A 16545-nucleotide genomic window follows, 5' to 3' on the forward strand; every position below is an offset into this window, starting at 1 on the left:
AAATAGTGGTAATTTTATTTCTTCTTTTCTGATTTGAATGCCCTTTATTTCTTTTTCTTGCTTAATTGCTCTGACTGGGATTTCTAATACTATGTTGAATAAAAGTGGTAATGGTGGCCATCTTTATCTTTTTCTTCATCTTAGAAGAAAAGCTTTTAGCTTTTCACCATTGAATATGAAATTAGTAAGTGGCTTCTCATATATGACTTTTATTATGGTGAGGTATATTTCCGGTTTACCTGCTTTGTTGAGAGTTTTTTTCATAAATTGATGCCGAATTTTGTCAAATGCTGCATCTGTAGAGATGATCATATAATTTTTAACCTTCATTTTGTTACTGTAGTGTATTACATTGATTGATTTGTAGATGTTGAGCCACCCTTGCAAACCTGAAATAAGTCCCACTTGATCATGGTAAATGATTTTTTTTTTTTTTACTACATTATTGAATTTGGTTTGCTACTATTTTGAGGATTTTTCAGTCTATGTTCATCAGGGAGATTAGCTTGTAATTTTCTACAAGAAAACTACAAGAGAGAAAGGAAGAAACACAGGCAGAGGGGTAAGCAGGCTCCATGCAGAGAGTCCCATGTGGGACTCGATCCCAGGACTCCAGGATCATGCCCTGAGCCAAAGGCAGATGCTCAACCACTGAGCCACCCAGGCATCCCAGCTTGTAGTTTTCTTGTGGTATCCTTGCCTGGTTTTGGTTATTAGGGTAGTGCTGATCTCCTAAAATGAGTTTGGAAGAGTTCCCTCTTTTTCTATCTTTTGGAGGAGTTTGAGAATTGGTGTTCTTTTTTGCATGTTTAGTAGAATTTGCCAGTGGAGCTCCGTGGTCTTGCACTTTGTTCATTGAGGTAATTGATTACTGATTCCATCTCCTTACCTAGTAGCCAGTCTGTTCATATATTTTATTTCATCATGATACAATATTAGTAGGTTGTATGTTTATCAAAATTTATCCATTGCTTCCTTCTAGTAACTGTGGGCTTTGTTCTTCTTTATCTAGTTCCTTGAGTGTATAATAGATTGTTTGATACTTTTCTTGTTTCTTGAGGTAGGCATTTGTCACGATGAACTTCCCTCTCAGAATTTCTTTTACTGCATCCCATAACTTTTGGTTACTTTTATTTTATTTTATTTTATTTATTTATTTTTTTAAACAATACATTCTATTTATTTATGATAGTCACACACACACACAGAGAGAGAGAGAGAGAGAGAGAGAGAGAGGCAGAGACACAGGCAGAGGGAGAAGCAGGCTCCATGCACTGGGAGCCCGATGTGGGATTCGATCCCGGGTCTCCAGGATCGCGCCCTGGGTCAAAGGCAGGTGCCAAACCGCTGCGCCACCCAGGGATCCCGATTACTTATATTTTAATTTTATCTCCATATATTTTTAAATTTCTCTCTTGATTTCTTTGACCCATTTGTTGCTCTGGCATGTTGTTTAATTTCCACGTATTTGTGAATTTTCCAGTTTTCTTTCTGTAGTTTCTAGTATCATACCATGTGATCGGGAAAGATGCTTGATATGATTTCAGTCCTCTTAAATTTATTAAGAATTGTTTTGTGGTCTGTTTTGGGAAATGATCTGTCAAATGATCTATCTTAGATCTATGTGCACTTGAAAAGAATGTATATTTTGTTGCTTTTGGATGGCATGTCCTCTAAATATCTGTTAAACTATCTGGTCTGGGGCAGCCCTGGTGGCGCAGCGGTTTAGCGCTGCCTGCAGCCCAGAGCGTGATCCTGGAGACCCTGAATCGAGTCCCATGTCGGGCTCTCTGCATGGAGCCTGCTTCTCCCTCTGCCTGTGTCTCTGCCTCTCATTCTCTCTCTGTGTCTCTATGAATAAATACATTAAAAAATCTTAAAAAAAATAAACTATCTGGTCTGATGTTTGCTCAGTACTAGTGTTTCCTTATTGATTTTGTGTGGATAACCTATCCATTGATGTAAGTGGGTTATTAAAGTTCCCTATCACTATTGTATTGCTGTTACTTTTTCCTTTAGGTATGTTAGTATTTGCTTTATATATTTAGGTGTTTCTATTTTGAGCGTATAAGTGTTTTTTAAAAAGATTTTATTTATTTTAGAGATAGCGTGTGCACGTGCATGAATGGAGGGAGGAGTAGAGAGAGAAGGCGAGAATTCTGTGCTGAGTATGGAGCCCCATGCGGGGCTCAGTCTCAGGACCCTGGGATCATGACCTTAGCTAAAACCAAGAGTGGGACACTACACTGAGCTACTCAAGACACCCTGAGATCATAAATACTTAAAAATGTTTTATTTTCCTGTTGGATTGACCCTTTTATCATTCTGTAACACTTTTCTTTGTCTCTTATCACAGTCTTTAAAGTGTTTTGTCTGGTATAAGTATAGTTATTCCACTCTCTTAGTTTCCATTTGTGTAGAGTATCTTATTCCATCCCTTCATTTTCAGTGTGTGTGTCTGAAGTCTTCCATACACAGCATATAGTCTTCTAACTTCTCCCCCCCCCCCCATTCATAATAATGGCTATTTTTGTAGTTTCTCTTTTCTTTTTTTTCTTCTCTTGCTCTCTTGTGGTTTCATGGCTGTCTTTAGTGATATGTTTATGTTCGTTTTTCTGTGTATTTTATGTGTTTACTATAAGTTTTTGCTTTGTGGTTACCATGAGGTTTACATATAGTAAGTTATAACAGTATTTTAAGTTGGTAACTTAAGTTTGATCTCATTTTAAAGCTCAACCTTGTTTCTCTCCAACATTTTGTTTTTGATGTCATATTTTATATTTTCTGTTTATCCCTTAACCAGTTATTGTAATCCTAGTTTCTTTTTTTTTTACTGGTTTTGCCTTTTAATATTTATATTAAATATAAAATGATTAATCTACTACCTTTATTATATATTTACTTTTCCAGTGAGATTTATCCTTTCATATGTTTTCTTGTTGCTCATTGGTGCTCTTTCTTTTCAGTTTAAAGAAATTTCTTTTTTTTTTTTAATTTTTATTTATTTATGATAGGCACACAGTGAGAGAGAGAGAGAGGTAGAGACACAGGCAGAGGGAGAAGCAGGTTCCATGCACCAGGAGCCCGACGTGGGATTCGATCCTGGGTCTCCAGGATCGCGCCCTGGGCCAAAGGTAGGCGCTAAACCGCTGCGCCACCCAGGGATCCCAGTTTAAAGAAATTTCTTTAGCAATTCCTGTAAGGCTGGTTGAATAGTGAACTCCTTTAGCTTTGTCTTAAAAACTCTTAATCTTTCCTTCACTTTTTTGAAAAAAGATTCTATGGGGGGGGGGGGACATAAGCCAGGGGAGTGGCAGGCAGAGGAGAGGGAGAAGCAGCACCCCCCCTCCGCTGAGCAGGGAAGCCTGATGTGGGGCTCTGTCCCAGGATCCTGGGATCATGACCTGAGCCAAAGGCAGACACTTAACTGACTGAGCCACCCAGGCTCCCTTCTCCTTCACTTCTGAATGATTACTTTGCTGGGCACAGTATTCTTGGTTGAAAGTTTTGTTTTCTTTTTTCTCAGCACTTTGAATATATCACGTCACTTTCTCTTGGTCTGCAAAGTTTCTGCTGAAAAATCTGTTGGGTGTTTCCTTGTACATAATGAGTTGTTTCTCTTGTTTTTAATAGTTTCTCTTTTTTTTTGCCTTTAACTCTTGACATTTTGATGATAACACATCTTGGTGTGGGTCTTTTTCAGTTTCTCTTATTTGGAACTCTCTGGGTTTCTTGGATCTGAATGTCTATTTCCTCCCTAGGTTAAGGAAGTTTATAGCTATAATTTCTTCTATTAAAATTTCTGCCGCTTTCTTTTTCTGGGAGCTCTGTGATGCTAATATTAGTCTGTTTGATTTGTTCCCTAAGTTACTTCTTTCTTTTTAATTTTTCTTTCTTTTTGCTGCTCTGGTAAGTTCAGTTGCCTTGTCTTCAGATTGACTTTTCCATTTCTTTGCTTCATTTAGTTTATTGAGTCTTTCCAGTTTGTTTTTTACTTCAATTGTGTGTATTCTTTAGCTCTGTAACTTCTATCTGGTACATCTCTTCTCTTTGTTGAAGTTCTTGCTGAACTTCAGTGAGTGTCTTTATGACCATTACTTTGAAGCCTTTATCAGGTAAATTAGTTATCTCTGTTTTAAGTTTTTTTCCTGAGTTTTTACCTGTTCTTTTGTTTGGAATATATTCCTCCTTTGTGTCTTCATTTTTCTTGACTCTGTTGTAGTTTTGTTTTTACTTTTTTTAAATGATGTTATTTATTTGAGAGAGAGAAAGTGAGAGACCCTGTAAATAGGGGCGGGAAGGGGCAGAGGGAGAAGCAGATTCCCTGTGGGCAGGAAACCCAGGATCCTGAGCTCATGACCTGACCCAACGGTAGACATTTAACCACTTGAGCCACCCAGGCACCCCTCTGTGTTAGTTTTTTTTTTTTTAAAGATTTATTTATTTATTTATTCATGAGAAACACACACACACACACACACACACACACAGAGGCAGAGACACAGGCAGAGGGAGAAGCAGGCTCCATGCAAGGAGCCCGATGTGGGACTCGATTCCAGGTCTCCAGGATCACACCCTGGGCTGCAGGCGGCGCTAAACCACTGCACCACCAGGGCTGCCCTCTGTGTTAGTTTTTATACATTTGATGAAACAACCACATTTCCTCGTCTTGAAGGAGCCCTGTGCTGGAGATGAACCCTGTTGTTCAATCCTGCCTCAGTTCTTGGTTGTCTCCCAAATGTTTATGCTTATCCAAGCAGCCTATCAAATTTTTCTTGCATTACAACAGTTTAAAAGTATGCTTGGATAGTAAATTTGTAATGATAATAGGAATAAATTTTAGTTAATATAATCAAATCACTTTCTAACAACATAAAGCGTAAACATTACTCTTTTAATGGACCTACCACCATAAGATGATGTTTCAGTTATTTATTGAGTTCAGCTATATGGGCTGGCTTCCTGATGTAGTCAGCTGTGAATGAGCTAGGCAAGCTCTGCTGATCTCTTGGCTGGACTTGGCTCCATGTCTTAGACTTGGGATAAACTGGGTGATATAGATTGATGTAAGCTGGGATGACTATGGTGGTTAGATTCTTACACTTTTCTCAACCTTTAGCCAAGGTACTTTAGGGCTGTTACTATGGCATGGTAGAAGTGCACAATTGCATAAAGCAAATAGAAGTGAGGAAGCACTTTTTCAAGCCACTGCTTATATAATGTTTGCTAATATCTCGTTGGCTAAAGCAAGTTACACAATTCAGCCCCAGAGTCATGGTGGGAGAGTATTATTAAGTTACCTGACAAAGGGGCTGTATATAGTGAGAGATGAAGAATCGGGGCCAAAATAGAAAGCATCAATTTTTTTAAAAGATTTTATTTATTTATTCATGAGAGAGAGAGAGGAAAAGAGGCAGAGACACAGGAGAGGGAGAAGCAGGCTCCATGCAGGGAGCCCTGATGTGGGACTGGATCCCTGGTCTCCAGGATCTGGCCCCAGGCTGAAAGCGGCGCTAAACCGCTAAGCTACCAGAGCTGCCCAAAAGCATCAATTTTTACTTTTTCATGTGAATATTTGTGGCAATAGGCACTTCTCAAGTGCACAGTATGTGCCTAACAACTATTTTTCTCATTTTAATTTTTATAGTCAACCTGCAAAGAGTTGTGGTCTTTTTTTTTTCCAAACTAAGAAGAAATAATTAGAATGATTAATGATTAAATAATATACAAATGTGACAGAATAGGTAGTTTGAATTTGAGACTGACTCCAGAGTCTGTATGCTTTCACATGGCCATAACATGTAAGTTATGGGACACCTGGGTGGCTCAGTGGTTGAGCGTCTGCCTTTGGCTCAGGGTGTGATCCCGGGATGGAGTCCCACATCAGGCTCCTCACAGGGAGCCTGCTTCTATCTCTGCTTATGTCTCTGCCTCTCTCTGTGTTTCTCATGAATTTATTAAGTTATGTTTTTAATTTCCCCCATAAGTTTTTTCTCCCTTAATTTTGGGAAGAACTGTGTTTCTGTTTTATTATGGCTTCTGTGCAACAATCTTGTTTTTGCTCTCCCAGAACCTTTTCTCACTTTTGGTACTGGCATCTTGATTTTCCTTTAGGGAGCCAACTTTGCTAACTTACTTATATACCTCCCTCCCTCCCTCCCTCCCTCCCTCCCTCCCTCCCTCCCTCCCTCCCTCCCTCCCTTGTTTTTTCATGAGACACAGAGAGAGAGAGGCAGAGACACAGAGGGTGAAGCAGGCTTCCCACAGGGAGCCTGATGCAGGACTGTGTCCCTGGACGTCCCCCCCTCCCCCCAGGATCATGCCCTGAGCCAAAGGCAGACACTCAACCACTGAGCACCCAGGCATCCCATTGGATGAGTCTGATTTACTCATGTAACTCATGCCTGCCCATTTATTATAGTGAGTGAATGCTTCAGGGATCCGTCTTGAAACTGGCTGGTGGAGTTTTTGGGAAAGAGATCTCTTTTCTGTGGGGGTAGCTAAGCTAATAGCTTACAAGCAAGAAGCAGCCACCATGTGGGGGGAGCTTGCCTGTGAGTGAAGCAGTGAGCCTTTGAGACAAGCAAAGTGATGCATGAAGAGAGAAGTACTGCTATGCACGTGGATCCAACTGCATGAGGGGAACTCTGAAAAGCCTACTTGATCCAATAATTACCCTTTTTTGCTAAGGTCCCTTTAGGTTGAATTTTTACCAGAAGTCCTAACACTGTATTTAAGTTCTAGGTAGATTATATCTCTGAAAGGGGAACAGACCATGTATAGCTTAGTATATAGGTAGGAAATGTAAAAAATTCTCTGGCTTTATGGAAATGGAGGGGGAGGATGATTTAACTGGAGTAATATTGTACCAGAAAGGAACATAGGGTACAGCATGGGGATGAACTACTGAGTTGTAAATTTGAGAAAATGGACTCAACACTGTAAGGCATTTTCTTCTTTCATTCTTTCTTAGTGAATTTTTCAATCACCATTTTGAGTACCAAGTATGATATTAATATATATTGCACATCTGGGTGTTTATCTTATATATATTTTTGATTATTTCTATTTCATGCGATGTTTTAAACTAAGAAAGTATTATAATCATTGATCATGATACCAAGTCAACCTACAAGCAGGATTTAAGTAGATTGAAGAGTTTAAATAGTGTATTCTTGAAATAAAAAGAAGAGACATCCATTTCCAACAACATTCCCTGTATCTTTTTATTACTTGAAAACATTGAAATCTTGAATTTTCATGTGCCATTATCCCTTTGTGTTTTACGTCTGTTATTACATGTAATTTGATTCTCAGAATAATCCTACTAAGTGGGTATTATTTTAACTTTAGAGATGGATAAACATCTGTGTAGGTTGATGCTACTACAGCTTTACGGTGTCCAGCCTCAGCTAGACTCTCATTCAGCACTGGGATTTTGTGTGTGGGCGTTCTTGGTCAGTTCCTGCAGTTTATTACAGTGGCTCTCTTTTAGCCCCTTTGCCCTTATACTTTCCTCTCAGCTGATCTCGTCACCTATAGAACAATGAAAATTGATGTCATCGAAAGTGAACAGTCCTCCATCATTTTCCTTCTTACCCCAAGGAGTCCTTGGAAAACTGGAGAAATTGAGGATCCCTGGGTGGGTGGCTCAGTGGTTTAGCGCCTGCCTTCAGCCGAGGGTGTGATCCTGGAGTCCCAGGATCGAGTCCCATGTCCGGCTCCCTGCATGGAGCCTGCTTCTCCCTCTGTCTTTGTCTCTGCCTGCCTCTCTCTCTCTCTCCTCTCTCTCTCTCTCTCTCTCTCTCTCTCTTTCTGTGTCTCATGAATAAATAAATAAAATCTTAAAAAAAAAAAAAGAAAACTGGAGAAAAATACTTAAGGCATTGTTTGACAGCATTGACCAAAACCACAGACCTATTTGTAAAAATGTAAAATTTGAGGTCCTACTCCAGATCTGCTGATTCCAAATCTTAGGGATGGCATGGGAATCTGTATTTCTAACATACCTCAAATGATTCTTGGAAATACTGATTTTTGAAAACCACAGACATGTAGGATAAGGTTACTTGAACCAGCACATAAGACACTTCCGGATATCTGATCCAGCCTGCTACTTTAGTCTCAGTTCTCTACATTCTGCTCAGTCTCTACTCTAATCCCTGAAGTCTTCTTATCCCAAAATACAAGTCACTCTTTCTAGTGTGCAAGTATTACTATATTATTTTATCTCCTTCCCTTTCTGCAACTGTACCTCTTCTAATTTGAGAGACCCTTGTATTCAGCCACCATGTCATATTTTTCTTTATATTTTGAGTACTTGGCAGAGTGACTGGCACATAGTGGATGCTCAGTAAAGATTTGTGGGAAGGTAGAAAACAGTACTTTGACATATTACAAACTAAATAAGTGACTGAAATTGAGTAAGAGACAGTTTTATTTTTAGTAACTCACGTTACTTAAGGAAAAAATTAGTATGAGAAAGAGGGAGTGTAGATATTTTCGACACAATATGTAGTACCGTAATGGCTTGAACAGTGATTTTTAAAGGAGATTGGGTGGGAGAAGTGAGAACCACCGTATTATATTAAGGACTAGTTTTCTATACTCATGAATTGTGTGGAGACACTAGTTAAACCTGACTTTTAACAAGTCAAATATATATATATATATATATATATATATATATGTATTTTTGTTTTTTGTTTTTTTTTCAAACATATATATTTTTAAAAGATTTTATTTATTTATTAGAGACAGAGAGATGCAGAGACACAGGCAGAGAGAGAAGCAGGCTCCATGCAGGGAGCCCAACGCGGGACTTGATCCTGGGTCTCCAGGATCATGCCCCGGACTACAGGCGGCACTAAACCGCTGCGCCACCAGGGCTGCCCGTGAAACATATTTTTAAATTTTGTCTTGTATCACTTCAAAATGTAATTTTTTCCCTTTTGTTAGTGTGTATATTACTTTGAAATTTCTGAAGTACTAGCAAAAGGAGTACTAAGGATAGGAGTTTCTAAGAGATAAATGGGTAAAAGTTGGAGGTGGGCTGTATGTGAAGAAAGAGTATTTAGATTATATATGAGACTAAGATGTTGATGGTTTTTCCAGTAGTCTGGAGACATATTAACATATTATGTGTATGACACAGTTTGCTTGAGATAGAAACGAATGAAACGTGGACAAAACCAATTTAAAGGGCAAGACTGTTGTGAATGTTCTCACAGTGGTGATGTGGAGAAGATAATTTCAGTATTACTTTCTCATCACTGGTTGATCTAGGACTGTCATTGCTTTAGGGATGGTAGTGATGTGGAATGTCATTAAGGAGGCAAAGATTTTATTATTACTTTGTTTTTAGATAATGGTGCTTAGATTTTTATAATTCTGAGATATTATATGTAATTTTTTATATTTATGTTTTGCTATAAGGAGCTCACAGATTCATACCTTAACAAGCATGAATGAATTGGTTTGTAACTTTTAGATTCTAAAACCTATCTTGGGAGGTGCCCTGATAGATTGGAAAAGAAAATGGATACAAACTACTTTTTTATTTTCTACTGGCTCTTCCTATCTCTTTGCCAAGTTTTAGAAAATAACCTGAAAAAAAGTGAGGCCCTGTTTTCAATCATATGGCACTTTGCAGTGTTCTACCTATATCTGTTAGGACTCTTTCTATTGTAAGTTCAGAAAGCCAATTGAAATTATAAGTCAAAAGGTCATTTTGTAGGTTTATGAACTGGGAGGTTCATAGGGTAAAGCTATAGGTAGGATCTTCTGTAACTGGAATCAGAAGTTTGATTGATGATATCAGGAATGTCCCTTTCTAAGCATTCTTTATCAATTTTGGATTCCTTGAGGTATGATGGTAAAGGTGATTAGTTGCAGCTCTAGACTTACATAATTTTTAAAAAATATTTTATTTATTTATTTGACGGAGAGTGAGCAACAGAGCACAAGTAAGGAGAGAGGGAGAGGGAGAAGCAGACTCCCTGCTGAGCAGGACCCCCCCCTCCCCACCCATGGTGCTCAATCCCAGGATTCTGGAATCACAACCTGAGCTGAAGGCAGTCATTTATCTGACTGAGCCACCCAGGCACCCGTAGACTTACATAATTCTTAAAGTCCACATGTGTTTTTCTGTATAGCAACAAATTGATGGAGGGAAGACCAAGCTTGGGTCATGTGGCCTAAATCTGGACCAGTCACCTTAAGGCTAGAGGAGTATGATCCTCTGACTTGACCAAGGACAGGTGCCCAGTTTTCGAGAGAGGCTTAAGATTGGCCCTCTCTTAAGGCTTGAGGGAGGGACCGATTGATTCTTCAAAAGAAAATCAGATGCTATTTCCTAAAAAAGGGAAATGAGTAGTAGGTTAGGCAAAATCTGTAAATATTCCGTATATAAATCCAGATCTACTTTCGAAAAAATGGACTGATTTGGGCCATGTTGAATTGAATTGTGTTTCGCAAAAAGTGGAAGTCTGAACACCCAGTATCTTCGAATGTGACTTTGCTTGGAAATAGGGTCTTTATAGTTACAAACAAGTTAAGATGAGGTCATACTAGATTGGGACCTAATCCAATAACTGATGTTTTTTTACAGAAAGTGGGAAAATTGGATACAGGCAGAAATTGGAGTTATGTGGCCATAAGCCAAAGAATGCCAAGCATTGTTGGCAACTACCAGAACCTACAAAGAAAAAAAGGAGGATTCTTCTTCAGACTGTTTGGAGGGAGAATAGCCCTGCCAACTCCTTGATTTCTGCTGCCTTGTCAGTCTCCAGAACTGGGAGAGAATATATTTCTGTTGTTTTAAGCCACTTAGTTTGTTCAGCAGCCAGAAAACTAATATAGATCATATTTGGTACCTATAAAATTTTTTAATTCAGCCCACCCCCCCCCTTTTTTTGCACAAAATTAATGTTTATTCCACCTTTGTGTCATATTCCTGGATCCTTCACCAATGTTACATGAGGAAAAAAACAAAAGCAAAACAAATGAAAAACTGAAATCAGAATCACTAATGTTATCAAGTAGGGAAACAAATAAATTAAAATCTAGCAGCCGTCAGCAAGAGTACAGCAAAGACAATGCTGTAAAAAGAAACAAAGAAAATTGCTAGAAAACTGTATGCATCATACTCTTTCAAACCAGCAAAATATGCTCCTGCATACAATGGAACATAAACAGAATTTTTTTCCTGTAAGGTATAGAAATGGAAGTTCTTTTTTGAATATTGTGGCTGGGCAAAATGTGTTTATGTGGTAATTTTACTAAGCTATTACACAGTGGGCCAGGAACACATTTATGGATTCTGGGGATGATGTGTACTGTAATTCTTTGATTGGGATAGTGGACACTCTAGCCAAAATTAAAAAAAAAATGAACACAGAAGTACAAGACAAAGGTGAATGAGACTTCTCTTATATCTTAGCAACATTTAGATGGAAATCAAATTTAAATGCGGTCCACTCTGCTTTTGAAGAGGCTTTGGTTCAGCTCCCAAATCTCGATTGCTTGACGCAGTCTCCTATGAGAATACTCAGAAGGTGTCTTCTTAAACAACAAACCTATTTTTAGTAGTGGAGCCGCTCTTTGTAGCTGTGTCTGCATGGGACTGATAACCAATCACTATCTTTGGAGGAAGTCCTAACCTTTCCTTGTATACTCTCCCTATATGTGTAACAGCCTCTCTGTTTTCACATTTAGTAGTCCATATTGCTATCTTATCACCTTTAGCTCTAACATCAATGACAGCTCCACATACATCATCACTGTAGTCATCAAAAGATTCTCCAATAAGGCACAGCAGTGTCTCTGGTCAAAAGCGATCCAGCGATCCAGGTCACTACGTCTCTGCTGCTTGTTCAATGTAATTAGCCATCGTCCTCCTCGTTTGTTTTTCTTATCTTCCCACATAGGCTCAATACCATCCTTAAAAAGTGAGTACTCACAGCCAGGCATTAAATTACTAGACAACTGGATGTGGTTGTACAGAGTCCAGAAGTCTTCAACAGTATCAAACTTAGAGATCAGCCGAAGGTTTGCTTGCCAAGTTTAGCTTTTATAATTTTTAAAAAACCAGAGTGCCCATCTGTTCTGTAAAGGATATAGTGTTCTGGGTTAGCAACCTCCTGATTAGATTCTGTTTTCTCTTCTTCTGTAGGCGGGGGATTAGGAGTAGGGGTGGTTTCCAGTTCCATAGTCGCCATCTTAGATCGATCTCCCATCCCTTTTTAAAAAGTTTTATTTAAGTAATCTCAATACCCAACATGGGGCTCGAACTCATGACCCTGAGATCGAGTTGTATGCTCTTCTGATTGAACCAGCCAGATGCCCCTCAGCTCTTCTTCTTCCTCCTCCTCCTCTTCTTCTTCTTCTTCTTCTTCTTCTTTTTTTAAATTTTACTTATTCATGAGAGACACAGAGAGAGGCAGGCTCCCTGCAGGAGGCCTGATGTGGGACTCGATCTCACGACCCTGAGATCACACCCTGAGCTGAAGGCATATGTTCAACTGCTGAGCCACCCAGGCGTCCCTCAGCCCATCTTCTTAAAATGCTGACCATTAGTTTTCCCAGTGAATACCTTTTACATTCTAAATGGATTTTATGGGGCTTTGGGATGCCTTTGGAATTTTATGGGTTTGGCATTTAAAAATATATTTTGTTAAAATTTCATCGTATCCATAATAATGTGAGATGGTACTTTGTAATTGATTATGTTTATTGACTTCTATATTCTACAGAGTCTGTAGCTGTAGTTTAGCTGAAACCATTGTTGTTATTAATGTACAACTAAACAATATTTCTTAACATGTTTGACTTCCAAATAGTGCAGTGCCATGTGAGAATCAGGAGTAGAAATACTTAAAGTGAAGCACCTAGAGTAAATATGTTCCAGTAGCTTGAAGATGAAAGAAAGAATATGTCTTAGGGAAACTGGCTATCAAGATGGAAACAATTAGTATTTTGGTGAGACTAAACAAAAACCTAAGAGTAGGTTGAACGGCACTTCTGAACTCTTGTTCATTTTTTGCAAACAGAGAGAGTCAGATAATACCTCCAAAGTCTGATTAGACTTTGAAAAAAATAAGATTTTATGAACATCCTTCTAGTTTCTAATTTGTAGTAAGTGGATATTTTCTGTAGGTACTGGAATCCTCATTCAAAATCTTTATATAAAGATTCATTATTTTAAGGAACTTAAGATTATTGGAAAAATAGTTTGGGGGGCTTATCCAGGCACTTTAAATATTTATCATCTTCTCATATTCACTAAAATGAAATAGGAACAATAAGCAAATAGGAAGAAAATGTCCTATCTTAAACTAGTAATGATGAATGCAGTAAATTTTTAAAAATAATTATTTCTCTATTTATTTAAAGTAAGCTGTATGCCACTCAATGTGGATTTTAAACTCATGACCCTGAGATCAAGAGTAGCCAGGCACCCCATAATTTTCATTGTAGATATTTTTAATTTTTTAAAATTTATTTTTATTTATGATAGTCACACACACACACACACAGAGAGAGGCAGAGACATAGGCAGAGGAAGAAGCAGGCTCCATGCACCGGGAGCCCGACGTGGGATTCGATCCTGGGTCTCCAGGATTGTGCCCTGGGCCAAAGGCAGGTGCTAAACCGCTGCGCCACCCAGGGATCCCTCATTGTAGATATTTTTGACAGTGGTACCTTACTATAAGTTTAGAAATATTTTCTCAGTCAGAACTCATTTATTAAGTATGCAGTGACAAATATTGCTTCCACCATGCCTCGTCTACTCCAGTTTTACTTCTCTAACCGTTTTTATTATGTATTCTTTCAGTGTTTCTTTATAAAAATAAAAGCAGATGTTAATACTTTCTTTTTTCTCACATACAACAATGAATAGACAATACATAGAAAATACTTTGTTCTGTATTTTTTTTTCTTTATGTATTTTAGCTATGTTTCTGTATCAGTATATAGAAAGCATCCTCATTCTTTTTCACAACTGCATTGGATTCCATTGTGTGGATATGCTGTACTATATTTAGATGGTTATCAAACATAAGTTTTCACTTTTCACTTGTCACTAACCATGCTCCAGTGAATTTACTGTACGTAAGTTATTTTGTATGCGTGCTGGTATCTGTAGGATACATTCCCAGAAGTGATATTGCTGAGTTAAAGGGTAAAATATATTTGTAATTTTGCTAGATATAGCTAAATTGCCTTTCTATATGGGTGATACAATTTTGTAGTCCCTTCATCATTGTAGGAGAGCATCCATTAGGAGAGTGTATCCCCACATCCTTACCAATATAGTATTGTGTCTGATTTGTGGATTTTTGCAAATTTGATATGTAAAAAATACTCTCAGTATAGACTTAGTTATTAGCATTTCCTGTATGAGTGAGGTTGAGGTTGAGCCTCTTATTTTTGAGGAAATTTCTATTTACTTTTGATCTTTAGTTGATATCTTGCAATGATTATGATACATTGTCAATGGTGAAAGTAATAATAATGTTTTAATAGGGGAGGAAGGGAGGAGATGATTGTTATTAAACGAAAGACTTCTGGGTCCTTTTTCTCCAACTCAGGAATTTTCACATGCTCAGAATTGGTTCTTAACAGAATTGATTCTGAAAGTTCAATTGCTGTGTTACTGCTTTAGGAGGCCTGCAGTGTGTAATTGGCACAGCATAACCATCTGGGTTTTTCTGAGTGTGACTTCTTCACTCTTTTCAAGAAAGCATACATTGGTATGCAGTTTCTTTAAACTGCTTCAAAGGATTGTAGAAAAGTAAATTTTGCCCAAAGACCTTCTTTTGTATTTCCCATGGGCATTTGCTAAAGTATAGTACTTATCTAGTTGGCATAAGTTGATTTCTATAAACTTTTTCCTTCTATTTAATGTATTCTACAAAATACTATTTGCCTTCTTTCATGATGCTGTTTTTCATCTCCAACTTGCCTATTGTTAACTTTTTTTTTTTTTGGCACTTCTTTCTGTGTCAGCATTCTTTTACTTGAATGTTCGAAGAAGTGTTTTTTTTTGTATATATTTTTTTTATTCAAGTTCGATATGCCAACATATAGCATAACACCCAGTGCTCATCCTGTCAAGTGCCCCCGTCAGTGCCCATCACCCAGTCACCCCAACCCCTCGCCCACCTCCCCACCCACCACCCCTTGTTCATTTCCCAGAGTTAGGTGTCTCTCATGTTCTGTCACTCTCACTGATATTTCCCACTCATTTTCTCTCCTTTCCCCTTTATTTCCTTTCACTATTTTTTCTATTCCCCAAATGAATGAGACTATAATGTTTGTCCTTCTCCGATTGACTTACTTCACTCAGCATATAATACCTTCCAGTTCCATCCATGGTGAAGCAAATGGTGGGTATTTGTCATTTCTAATGGCTGATGGAAGAACTGTTTTGAGCTTTTTGGTGGTAATGTCACTTTGTTTGCATTCTGAACTGAAGCTCCCATCCCTAAGCAGTTTTGTGTCTACAGCTATTATTACTGTTAAATATTGTCTTGTTAGTAGTTTATAAACGTTGTTTAATGTCTTAAAATTTGGTATCTTAGTAACTACAGGAGAAACATATAGTAAAACACACAACAGAAATTAAAGTTAAGAATACATATGCCTAATTAAGGGATCAACAGGCAAAATAAGCATAGAAACCAATGACTCAGAAGAATCCCTATATTCTGAGAGCCAGGTTGACAAGGAAGTAGATATTCAGTGACTCATAGATACTGATACAAAATAAATGTCCCTGTCAAATAAATGTATATTGACTTATAATGGATTTCTCAAGCAAGGACGGCCTCTTTGTTTTGGGGACAATCTCTTACATCATTTAGATGACCTTTAGATGGTTTGGTTGAATTACTTTTTAAACTTATTTTAGTAGACTATTCCTGTTCACATGGCACTTAGACTCCAATAAGAGAAATAGGGACATAAATCATACGTAGAACCTATAACTACACAAGATAAGAGCTCTGAAGAGATGTGGTTGTGTGTGTGTGTGTGTGTATGTGTTTGTAGAGGTGGGGAGTTTGGAATAACAAAATCAGAAGAATTTCTAAGAAAATAAATTTTCATTTGAGAGGTGAAGGTGAATATGAGTTAACTAGGGGAAAGAAAAGAAAAGGTGGTAGGTGGAGAGGATTCTTTTAGACAGGGTATCAATACGTTTTCAGAAGACAGAAAAGGACCTTGGTTTTCCTCCTAGGATCTGGTTTATGTAAATATATTTCTTTTTCACCACTTGGTGGCACTTATACATGCTTTAACAAGGCTCAGATTTGGCCTTGTTTGGAATATTCTGCGAGTATTTTTTAAAAATTAGGGAAACTGATATGTGAAAATTAGGGGGGCATGGAGCACTGGATGAGGTTGTTATTAAAATGTTATGGGAAGAAAACACAGTATACTCAGGCCTCAGATATTTCTGCAAATAGACATTTGTACAATCCACTCCTACTGGGGAAGGATTAAGGCATTCTTCCTCAGGTACTCTTAGTTTTTTAGCTTCTT

At 38.0% G+C, this 16545-nt stretch overlaps 1 protein-coding gene and 1 pseudogene across 13 annotated transcripts in view; one reads left to right on the forward strand and one right to left on the reverse strand.

Moving 5' to 3' along the window:
- LCOR (ligand dependent nuclear receptor corepressor) overlaps positions 1–16545 on the forward strand; it is a 140838-nt gene that overhangs the window by 19723 nt on the left and 104570 nt on the right. The gene's annotated exons all lie outside the window — the stretch shown is intronic.
- On the reverse strand, positions 11454–12218 carry LOC129523270 (eukaryotic translation initiation factor 4E-like; annotated as a pseudogene).

This window comes from Nyctereutes procyonoides, unplaced genomic scaffold (genome assembly GCF_905146905.1).
Source record: "Nyctereutes procyonoides isolate TBG_1078 unplaced genomic scaffold, NYPRO_anot_genome, whole genome shotgun sequence".
Lineage (NCBI taxonomy): Eukaryota > Metazoa > Chordata > Mammalia > Carnivora > Canidae > Nyctereutes > Nyctereutes procyonoides.